A 12,841-nucleotide genomic window follows, 5' to 3' on the forward strand; every position below is an offset into this window, starting at 1 on the left:
ATTCTTTAAAGCTAGGAATTAAAAAGTTTCGAGTTGTATACACTATTCAAAATGGTGGATTTCCCTGTAATGTCTCATACATGCGTACCACCTTCTTTGATGAGTTTTCAACCTCCATTACTCCCTCTTATCCCTCTATTCTATCCTTCTTTCCCATCAGTGCCCCATCAATGTTCCCATCTTTAAATAAAAAAAAAAAGTACAGATTTCACATAGGAGAGAGAGTGCTTGATATTGTCTTTCTAAGTCTTCCTTATTTTCCTTCTCGCAATGAGCTGCTATTTTGTCCACTCTCCTGCAGTCTCCTGGACAGCTCTTCTTTATGACTGAATGCTATTCTATGCTGTTGTGTTTATTCCTACATTTTTTCCCTTCCGTGCCTCCCTCCTTTTCTTTCTTTGGTGCACGTGGATGTGTACTGCATAGGTGCACATCAGAGTGAGTTGTTCCAACCATTTCTGCTGCTTCTAAGAACTTAGTACGGTTCATTTGCCTGTTTCTCGATTTGTTCTTTGGTGTTTACTTTAGGGATAAGTTATATATTTCGGGTGTTAGATTAACAGCTAGCAAAAACATTCTACGGTTCTGCAGACTGTCGCTTCACTGGGACAACTGTTTCCTTTTCTGTTCAGAAGCTTCTCAAATCAGGGTGCTCTCATTTTCAATTACTGCAATTCTTTCCTGAGCTGTCTGTGTCTCATTTGGAAATTTGTTGCCTGTCCCAGTATCCTTAAGCGTATTCCTGTAGTGCTTTCAAGTTCTCAGGTCTTACATTAAGGCCTTTGATCTATTCTGAGCACAATCTGATTTCATTCTTTATGTAGATGTTAGGTTTTCCCAGCAGCATGTATTAGACATACTGTCTTTTCTCCAGTGTGAATGTTTGGTCCCTTTTGTTGAGAGTCAAACATGTGTAGCTTTGTGAACTTATATCCCTGTCCTCTGTTCTACTCTGTTGGTCTACCTTCCTGTCAATTCTGATTTTGGTACACAAATTTTTAAATAAGCATCTGTAATATACTTTGAATTCAGGACTTGTGATCTCCTGACACTGTGTGGCTTAGCATTGCTCTACCTGGTATCAATCATGCTTCCCTGTGAATTTTAAGGTTTTGTTTTCTAGTTCTCTTGACAGTGTTTTTGGAGTTCTGTTGTGGGATTTCATGGACATGTGGACCTCTTTGATAAGATTTCCATTTTCACAGCATTGACTCGTCCAGCACGTGAGCACAGAGCCTCATAAAGGGGACTTGAATTTTGTCAAAACCTTTTCTGCATTGCAGCATGATGCTGTGGTTTTTATCCGTGACTATTTTTGTGCTGTATTACACTTAAAACTTGGTGTGCACATTAGATCATTCTCTGGACTAGCAACTATAATGCTCTATGCTAGTGTAAAAACTGTGCTGTTAAGTTCTGGTAACAAGCATTTTTTTTATTAATAATTTGTGTATCTATGTTCATCAGAGAAGTCAGGCTATAGTTTTCTTTCCTATTTTTATTTTCTTTTTGCTATGTTTGGTTTTATAACCATACAGGTTTTATACAATGAACCCCAGAGCACCTCTTCTCTTTATAGTTTATGAAATAGTTGGGCAAGCATTGGTACCCAGACTGGTAGGATTTGGAATGAATCTGTCTGTCTTGAGCTAGTCTTAGTGTCTTCTTCAGTTTCCTTACTTATTCTCGATCTGTCTCTGCTCTTCTACATTCTGTTGTTTCTAACGAGAAGTAGCTTATTATTTTGTAGGATTGAATTTTACAAAGAACTCGGTGCTGCTATCTTGGAACCTATTGTTCTTTTTCTTGCTACTGATGTTTGACCTATAGTATAATTGGACAGTCTTTTCCTTGGCATGCCTTTGGGATTCTAAGTGTCTACTGTACTTGGATGTCAGTTCCCTGCCCCCCCGGATTTGGCTCATTTTCCACTGTGATCTCATTTAATAGGTATTCTTTCACTTCAGTCTGGTTTTAGGTTCCTTATTCTACTTCAAATTGTCTTAGGTCTACTCTTCGTTGTGTCCTATCTGTCCTGACAGTTTTGGTCACCGTAGCTTGTTTTCTTTGCTGTTATAGACATGTAGCAATTGCTCAGCCTGTCTTCAATCTCTGATATTCTTTTTGTCCAGAGTCTAGTATATTTTACCATTAGTGGCACTCCCCCTTTTTTCTTTCTGTTTTGTTTAGTTTTGCTTTGTTTTGTGTTTTGGTATGTGTACTATGTATGTATATGTGCAGATTTCTGTTTATGAATGCTTGTGTGTGTGTGTGTGTGTGTGTGTGTGTGTGTGTGTAGGTCAGAGGACAACTTCAAGTGTCAGTCTTCATCTTTATCTTCTTTAAGATAAAGTTGCTTTGTTGTTTTTCTGCTGCATACACCAGACAGGCTAACAGGACTGTAGGCTTCTGGGAATTGCCCTGTTTCTGCCCCCCACTCCCTCCCAGAGCTCTGGGAGTGCAGATGCTTGTGCTTTGCTGCTGTCTTTAACACGCACTGTGGGGACTTCAGCTGTGGTCCTCATAGCTACACAGGAAACCTTTTACCCTCAGAGCCACCATTGCCCCGGCCCAGGGATGCTTTCCATATTGTTTATTAAACTTTCATTTCCACGATCTATCTTCTCCCCTAGTGTCTCTGTTGAATTTTCTACCCAAGTCTTTAGTTGATTTTAGTTTTCAGTCCATCTATTTATTTGAATTCTCATTGAGGTCATTGATGAGTTTTAAAACTATGCTTTAGAATTTTTTTGTTTAATGGTTTGGGTTTTTTTAATGGTTTGCTTAAACCATTTTGTTATCACTGACTATTGAGGAGTTAATGACCTTTGGTTAGAGTTGTAGATCTGTGATATAAGTTGTGCATTTGATCGGATGAATCTTTTTCCAGTTTTATATGGAGTTTTCTGTTTGTTTGTTTGTTTGTTTGTTTGTTGCTTATTTTTGTGAGTAGCCTTTTCTTAAGTGTATTAAAGTATTAGTCACAGAAGGGAAACTAACCATTCTGGTACTATGAACAGCTGAGGGCCAAAGTTATGCCACTTGAGTCTTGTCAGGCATGTTCTACGAAGCAGTCACTTCAGAGACGTCTGTTGTTTGTGTACTGGAAGCCACTGTTGATCCCAGTGGGGTTTGTGGGCTGTAGGTTGGGCAGGCCTACACTTGCTGTGCTTCAGACATTCCCCAATCTATGCCTCCAGACATTACACTGTGTCCCAGGCTCGCTGCCTCATGATTACTCCTTGTTTACAGTTACCTAGATAAGATCAGTATCAAACAATAAGCCCTCTTTTAAGTGGTGCCTGACCATCCGCACTCCAAATTATGGGAAGCAACCCAATTGACATTTTCTCCTGAGCTAGCCCACCATGCATACACAGTCCCTGTCACACCAAAGCCCTCGGCTGCCTCTAAGTCTTCTGAGAGCACTGGGCTTCCCTTGTGGCTGGGCCTGTGTACCTGTTGTCACCAGGATGGCCCACCCTACCCTCTGCAGATGTACTTTGAAGTTTGGTTCCATATCTTCCCCCCAGGAAGTCAGGCTTCGTGTGGGGATGGCTGCCTATCTTGCTCTGCACTGTGTTTCTGTTTCTCTGTGACATTTAGCCTCATGTCCTCCAGTCCTCCCCATCTTTTCTCAGAATAGTCTCACTTGTCAAACTCTGACCCTGCTCACTCACAGAATCACAGGGAAGAAACTTACCATTGTCCATCCTATCCTCAAACCCATGTTCATTCTGTCATTCATATTTACAAGAAAGTATAGTTATAGTAAAAAAAAAAAAGTAAAGAAAATAAAGAAGCGGCTTATAAAGCGAGAGTGGCCAGTCTTCACATTCTTTGCAGGAAGTTGGAAGCTGGTCACATGCCATCAAACTGGTGAGAGAACTGGCCCTCTGCTTAGGCCTCTGCAACTTGTCTGAGGGGTGGCTTACCAGTGAAGCCCAGGAGGCTGCAAACTCTTGCCCCAGATGGTGCTAAATGTACATCTCCCAACATGCACCAGTGCATGAGAATTCCTGGAAAGTAGCTATGTCTGCAAAGGATGATTGACTGAGTAGGACTTAGGGATGTGGAAGGTTGGAATGTTGCAGGTCACAGGCTGAATTGTAATTTATCTGGGCCTGTCTTCAGGCCCCTAAACAGTCTCTGTGTGGGCCTAGCATCCCATGACTAACAGATAAAAAACTTTTGAAGTATATTAATTTAGCAGAACCCTAGTTTCCACCAGTCAGAGGTATAAGAATGCTGTCAGATAGCTTCCCAGGCCTATAACTGAGTTCTTCCCAGTTTTCTGGAACCCGCCTACCTGATATACCCTCCAATGTATTTGAAAAGTGTCTTGATTTGTGATTTTCTTTGTTCGGGTACTATAAAAATTTCTTCTTGTCATACACAGGCTGTACCCAGGCCTCCCTAAACATAAGTAGCCAAAGTGCAGCTTGGTCTTCATGTAGGTTCCAAAGAAAGAACTGGAGCGGGGCTATCCCAAAAGCTGTTGCCTATACATGGGATATGTTCTTCTAGCTGGGCTGCCTTGTCTGGCCTCAGTGGAAGAGGATGCTGCTAGCCTTGCAGAGATTTCATATGGGGGAGGGGGAGTAAATACCCTGGGGGCCACCCTCTCAGAGGGGAAAGAGAAGGGAGAATGATTGTGGAAGGAGGTGACCAGGAGGGGGCCAGTGAGTGAGATGTAAAGTGAATAAGTAAAAAACAATAATAAATAATAAGTACAGAGTAGGAGTTTTCTTCTGAGAGAAGAAGAGAGAGACAGATGGGGAAGGAGTAAGGAAGTTGTAAAGGGAGGGGGAGAGACAGTGATTGAAAGAGAAAAAAAAAGTATTCTGAACAGGAGATATGATAAAAAAAATAGGGAGGAAATAACCTCTCAGATATATTTGGATAAGTCAGACCCTCCGTTTTTTAGATATGGCGCCATTTTTTTAACCCTCCCTACAACCTGAGATGTCGAAAGATTACTTATGTAATCTTTGGGAAAATGAGGGAGGGTTTTGACAGCTTGGCTGGGTCACTAGGTACGATGCTCAGAATATGAATCTCGCTTTTCCTCATTCCTAAATTTAAGTCCTTTGGCTGTACAGGAGGCTCCTTGACCCAGCTGAAAACTGAAAGCAAAGGATCAGGTAAGAGACACCAGACATCAGTCTCTCCTCCACAGATTCTACACAGAGGAACACAAGCGTTTTTTCCTTGACAGGAACTTGAAAAGTTGAGTTAAGTGTGGCCGCCAGAGAAGGACAGTCCATTATGCATTGAGTGTTTACACACTTGTCATAACCTTCCTGGGTCTATTTGCATTTTGAGTCCAAAACCCTGTTTTGGGTTAATGAGGCCCGCACATTCCCTAGCCAAATGTTTATTGGCTTCCAGCTTAACATAAGCTCGTATCTAATCAGTGTAGACGTTGAAACAAGTACCATGCTGGCAAATTCCCAAAGCAAAAGGAGGTAAATGAGAACAACATGAAGGAGACAAACAAGGGAACCACCATGGGGGAACAGTTTAATCAACACTTCGAGAAACGTGGCTGCCTCCTGCGGAGCTGGAGCACAATCTGTTTTGTGGATAGCCAGTGCTTTAACCTGCCTTCCTGGTGCAAAGCCCTTCTGCCTTTTGCACCAGTTCTGGGGGTATTGAGGCGTCGTTTTATAACAAGGGGAATTAAAAACCCTCAGATGCAGGTTTTGTGTGTGTGTGTGTGTGTGTGTGTGTGTGTGTGTGTGTGTGTGTGTTTCATATGTAAAGAAGGGGAGCAGATAGTACTGTGTCACCAGTCAGACACGCGAATGTTTACGCTGATTCTCTGCGTGATGGTTTTGTCAAGCTGGGGAGGGGGTGATAGACAGGGGTTCCGGGGAAATAGGAAGTGCTAGAGGGTAACATACAGCGGCTGCTCCCATCCAGGGACCGAGGTGATAGACAATTAATTTGATGGGCAAATAGTGCCCAAAGACTTCATTTGTATAAGGAGCTCAACATCTTAACTCGGTGCCCTCCATCTTCCCCATAGTTCAGAGACTCAGTTATCTGGAACAGGAAGAGGTTCCATTTCCTATCTCATGTCTCAATTCTTCTCTTCCTGTTTCCCCCGAGAGTATCTCCAAACACAACTAGAATCTTCTAGTTCTTGTCTCCTTTAGGAAAAGCTACCTACCAAGTCACGCACACGATCTGAAAGGGAAAGAATGGAATCATTAAGAAAACAAGCTTTTGACGCCTCACTACACATGCGTGCTAATTGTAGGTCGCTTAGTCTCTTTCAGGGTTTTTCTTCACTAAACAATTTTCAGAGGTATCAGAGTTTTGCTAACCACCTGGATTCTAAGTGTTTCTCTCTCTTCAGGGCCATCCCTACAGATAGATGAAGCATTCACTGCTTCTTTCTGGGTATTGCTATATTTTAAAAAGTTAAGCATGGAAACACCCAGGGTTAGACCTGGGCAGAAAGGGCAAAGACACCCATCAAGGTCTTGAAGACTCCCAAAGAGGTTCATCTCAGTCAGAAATAGTACTCCTTTGTCCCCAATCCCACCTCCGTGGTTTCTATGTAACCTCACCTCTCATTCTCTGTCCGTGTAGGTACCATGTTCACCTGTGGTCCCCTCTAGTTCTGTGATGACACCCCCACTGTCATCTTCCTTCACTGACTCTGCCACGTAAGAGTAGGTATACCAGGATGATCCTTAAAGACAACGTCTGTTGGAATCCTTAAATATCGTTCCTGGGACATTGCTCTTTCCCCCACGTGCATGATATCCCTGAGCCGAACAGTTTCCTAGCTCCTACACATTCACCATGCCTCTTCCATCAAAGCAGCTCCCCTGTTTCTCTCCTTTCAAACAAATCTCACTAAATAAAGTGCCAAGACCAGGGACAGAGTTAGCCAGAAATCACACCTCTGCCCCATCCTCAGCAAGAGATGATATAGCATCCTCTCCTTTCTCAGTCTGCCACTTCCTTTCCACCTCTGACAACACTGGACCACGAGTAGGTGGAGCATCTACTCCTTCCTCCTCAGCCTTAAGTCCTCCCCCTGGAGCATTCATCAAGAAGCATTCTCAGCAGGCTCAGGCACCGGACATATAGAGTTAATTCCTGTTTGTGGGGAGGTAAATCAGGAGTAAATACTTTAGACAGCCCAGTGTTTAAGTCGTCCTTTGATTATTCATAACGTCAGGGAGTCTTAGGGAGAATGACACAGCACACTACTCAAGTGTATCAATGTGTGTGAAGCATGTAAGAGCTGACACTGCTCACCTACGCAAGTGCAGTTCCTTCTAGCTATTGTAGGGAATGTTGTTTATATCAATATTTAAACATGCTATTGCCCCCAAATGAACCACAACAGCCTCATTTAAAGCTATTTTATTATGATGAGCCGATATTTGGACAATTGAAAACTATGCTTCACGTCTATGCAAACAAACGCAGTGACACCGCAGCTCAGCAGATACATATTTAAACAGTTTAAAAAACGCACTGCCTGCACAATTTGTATTTGTAACTGCACAAAATAAAGGTCTTTTTATCTAGCATGCCAAATAACGGGAATTTGGATGCCGCCTGAAAGGATGCATTATTCATGGGGAAGAGAAACAAAATCAATAAATGAAAATTCAAATAAAAATACAAGCCATTGTGGTGTGGCTTCCAGACAATGGCGATCTCGTGCATTATTTACTCAAGGAAAAAAGCTCTTTTGGACCTGGGCTGTGGGCTGAATTGTAAACTCCTACTTAGGCTGTTTGAAAATTAACAAAACAGTATGTTTCTAACATTTTCAGCTTTATTTAGTTCATGATTAAAATTATTTTAAAATTCAACATCAAAATAAGGTGGGAAGGACGTTATGTTCCCTTGGTAGTGCATGTTGGAGCCCACTGCTGCAGGGTGTGCAGAATACATTATGGTCCTGCGTGGGGTTCCACGAAAACCAGAGCTTTGCATATGGGTCAAGTCTGCTTATCCCAAATGGAGCAGAGGCAAAATGGTGAATTCTGCTACATCTCATACTCCCAACAAAAGTACCAAGAATGGGAGGCTTTGGTGACAGACATCCTGGACCAAACCTGCCGCTGATACACTATAACTTTCATCATTAGCCCCTGTCTTAGTTAGGGTTTTACTACTGTGAACAGCCATCATGACCTAGGCAAATCTTATAAGGATATCATTTAACTGGAGCTGGCTTACAGGTTCAGAGGTTTAGTTCTTTATCATCAAGGTGGGAGCATGGCAGCATCCAGACAGGCATGATGCAGAAGAAGCTGAGAGTTCTATATCTTCATCTAGATCTAGTGGCTTCTGGAAAATACTGGCTTCCAGGCAGCTAGGATAGGGATATTAAAGCCCACTCCCACAATGACACACCTACTCCAACGAGGCTACACGGAATAATGCCACTCCCTGGGCCAAGTATATGCAAACCACCAAAGTTCCTTAGGCCTTGGTTTCTTAGCTATGGATTGGTGGAAATAATAACACCTACCTCACATGGTATGATGAGGATGTCTAGAACCTGATACACAGACATCACCCAGTCAATGTCACAATAAAAAGACCTAAGAGTTGCATAATCTTCCTTTCAGGCAGTTGATGGGCAGATCATGAGTAGCTAGCCACAATGTGCGCATGTGTACTTCCGTTCCTTCAGAAAGAATCATCATTTCAGACATTGCCTAAATATAGTTTACCCTGTTATTAAGATGGGGCATCAGGAAGTCACACTGACAAAGTCACAAAGTGACTATCACAAGGTTAACTTTTCTGTGTATTTCAGACTAACATGTTATATTGGAGGTTAAAAGAAAACAGCCTCTGGGAAGCTAAATATTGTAGTATCTTGAGGATGCGCCCTGCTTTGTTACATGGCTTCTCCTTCTGTAAGGATCTGTTCCAGGCTAAAATGAGGCAAATGTTGCACTTCCTATAACTTACTTAAAAACTGTACATGGCTCCTTCACTGGGCAACATTCAGGGCACAGGACAGACTGTTAAACAGAGAACAAGGCCCCTTGTGAGTGAACAAGGCATTCATCTCGTATCTCCGTGCCATTTGGATATGCAGATATGGGTGTAGATATTTTATGAGTACTGTAAGTCTTAAGAATGACTTAGTCTGAGACATTCTTGAATTTGTTTTGGATTCTAGGAAGTTCGGGGACAAATGTTCTCATGGCATAGTATTATGCCTGAAATTTGCTCCCGGATCTATTGTGTTATTGTCCCCTGCCCAACACTCATTGATTTCTTCATCATTTCTACATACAAATTTTGATGACTACATTCAGTAATTTTTGGAAAAAATTTAATAATGTATTACTTAATCAAATAAATAAATAAATAAATAAACAAAACATAAGTATGTTCCTACATCTTAAGTGGTTGTCTTATTCCCGAAGGGATCTACCTCTAGACTCCGAGTGAAAGTACTCCAGAAGCCACCCATTGATTATCAGACACTCGCTGAGCACATGCAATGTACCAGATTCCATTCATGGCTAGCAACACAACCTGGGTCTCTGGGAGCCTGTGCCTATATGGAACTGTAGCAGTTAGCTCTAACCACTCTAACAAAAATACCATATACTAATGACTATAGCAACAGGAATCTGTGTTTTCAGCTTTTGGAGGCTAGTAATTCAAGTACAGGGTGCCAACATGGCCAAGGTATGGTGAGGGCACTTTCCTTAACTTGCAGATTGCAGACTTTTTGCTGTGTCTTCATGGCACAGAGAGAGTGAGAACTAGAGGGAGATAGTACACACAGAGGGGCGGGAGGAGGAAAGACGAGGGAGAGGTAAATAAGGAGGGAGGGGAAGGGATTTTTCCTTTTTTATAAGATGACAGTTATTTCTATTAAGTGCTCCACCTGATGACCTCACAAATCCTTAATTATCATCCCAAGATCCTTTCACCAGCACCAGCTACAGGAAGATTAGGACCTTAACATTCAATCCATAGCAGAGACATCATGAAGACTTACCCAATGTTGAAAGAATTCTAGGCAAAAGATGTTGCAAATTCAGGCCAGGCTAAAGTTTGGAGTGGAAGTCACTCGCTATTTCAGATTTACATCTGAACTAAATCAGACTGCAGGAGAGGGTCAAGTTACATTGTTTTATACTCAAGAGAGATCCAATTTCTTTTTCTTTTAGACAATGTTTCTATAGACATCCTGAAGGAACACCTCTGATGTGTTAGCTTTTACTAACTGCATCTTATGGGGCACTGAGGAGAGGTGTAGCCATCCTGATTAATTTTTTGTCAGCTTGACACAAGCTAGAGTTGTCTGGGAAGAGGAACCTCAAGTGAGAAAATGCCTCAATCAGATCATCGCCAGTAGGCAAATCCATAGGGCATTGATTAGTGATTAATTAAGGAGAGCCCAGCTCATTGGAGGCTATGCCACTCCTGGGTAGGCAGTCCTAGGTAGTATAAGAAAGCAGGCTGAGCAAGTAATGAGGAGCGAACCAATAAGCAACACTCTTACATGGCTTCTGCTTTGATTCTTGTCTTCAGGTTCCTGCCTTGGGTTCTTGACCTGACCTCCCTTCATGGTGGACTGTTAGCTGTAAGCTGAGATAGCCCTTTCTTCCCCAAGTCACGCGATCTTTACCATAGCAATAGAGACTCAAACCAGGACACAACTTTATTCCAAATGATTCTATGCTTCTTTGACCTTTCTTTACATTTGTTCATTCCTTTGTCTGTTTGTTGTGTGTGGAGATCAGAGGACAGGTTGTGGGAGTGTGTTCCGTCCCTCCACTACTTGGGCCCCATGGATGAAATTCAGGACATTGTTAATAGATGCCCACTGAACCAACTCTCTAGCCTCTTTTACTGCCTGTTCTTTGTTCTGGAACTATGAGTGTCTCACAAAAGTGGATGCTAGATTTCAGACTGCTTTTATGAGAATGAGAAGCATCTTTCAGTTTGAGGTGATTATATATGGAAAATTTGCACTGGATTTGGAGGAGCACTAAGCACACACACATATGCATTGGCTGTTGCTGCCTTCCTGACATCTACACAGTACTATAGATAAAAAAAAAAATAAAGAAATAAAAGAGCCAGGGCATGGTGGTGCACACCTTTAGTCTCAGCACTCAGGAAGAAGAGACAGGCAGATCTCCATGTGTTCCAGGCCAGCCTGGTCTATAAAATATGAGTTCCAGGATAGCCAGGGCTCTGTTACACAGAGAAACACTGTCTAGAAAAAAAAACAAATAAATAAATAACAAAAAGGAATAACATAGGCATCTTTGCATTTCAGTAAAAATGAGTGAAACTGCAGAACAGAAATGACCAGTTTATATCACAGATACCATTTTCAATTTGAATATTTATAGAAATTATAAAAGTGATGAAAAGAAACACTTTTCATATTTAATAAAAATGGTCCCTTAACACTGAAGATCTCTTCAGAAATAAACTGGCACAGCACTCCATGTAGAGCCTGCCGATTTACAAAGCCACAGCACCTGATGCTCAGTCTCTACCCTCCCTCCCTTACTACTCACCCAATTCAAGAAGGAGTGACAACTGGAAAATGGGAAAAAAGTCAAAGAACTCAAGTTCTTGCCTGAGCCAATCACAAATGCCGTCCTCTTTGTCCCCCTACCTTACCCTGCCAGTCCCTGCTCCAGCCTCAGCTAACATTAACTGAGTCTGTGACTTTCCCAGCTGAGCCTTAGGTCTTATAAATCTTTGGATAAAAGTATCTTCTTTTTGAATTGCCACCCATAGCCAGTCTCCTCAGCTATGCCAATACATGCTCTGCAGGGGACAAAGAAGTTCAGTTAGGAATCTCAGAGTCTCAGGGTTCCTGGGACTCAGGCCTTATCATGTGGTCTAAGTGGGAAACCTATGGTCTGGAAGCCAGGAGAAATCCAGAGAACATGACCCATTTCAGCCTTGAAGAGTCTAGACTGCCAGACAGATCCAGAAAGGAATAGTAGGAACAGGAGGACTTAATTCATGTTTCTGGACTTCAGTTTACAAAAGAATCACCTTAAAAGTTGTTTAAAAAATAAGGTTCCCAGTCACCATGCCCAGATCAAATTCAGTTTAGTATGGGGTGGGCTCCAGGCATTTGCTTTGCTTATAGCATTCCAGGTTGTTCAAATACAAGACCCTACATGTTGAGAAACGTTGGATTAAAATCACCATGCCACCCAATGTTCTTACTGCTTTGATCAGTGTGTTCTAAGAGACAAAACATGCCCATTTACTCCTGGGGAACCCTACAGGTGTGCATAGTTTGAGGCAAGGGTCACTTCACAACCCACACAACCTTGAGCTTCCTAGAGCATGAATTATCATTGCTGATCTAGGGATACATATTTTTTTTGAAGCAAAGTAGAAATACAAATCAACAACATGCTGTCTTGGACTAGACCTCCAGTTAGATACTCTTTCTCCGTTCTCTGACTCCTGTGGAGAATCTGAGACTCTCAGTGGGTGGTAGTAAGTGCAACCACTTATTCTCCTCATCTAATGTAAGCAAGGTGACATGTGTCTTCTGGAACTGCTGTAGGTATACACAGGATAATACTGGTCAAGCCACAGCTCCATGTCTGACATTCCAAAATGGTCCATAAATATTCATTTTTCCTCCATGAATGGAGTTCCCAGGTTATTAAGAAATTGACTTTTTGTCTGCAAGATGAAAATTCTGAAAGAACTTACAGAAAATTGTTTTAAGCAACAGTCGTGTCATGCAAATGTTAGTAACAATGGTAAAATACAGCATCAGGTAGATGGTATGTTGAAGCTTAATCTGAACATAAAGCCAGAGAAAGAATAAATGAGACATGGT

The sequence above is a fragment of the Grammomys surdaster genome, unplaced genomic scaffold, assembly GCF_004785775.1.
Source record: "Grammomys surdaster isolate TR1022 unplaced genomic scaffold, NIH_TR_1.0 125951, whole genome shotgun sequence".
Classification (NCBI taxonomy): Eukaryota; Metazoa; Chordata; class Mammalia; order Rodentia; family Muridae; genus Grammomys; species Grammomys surdaster.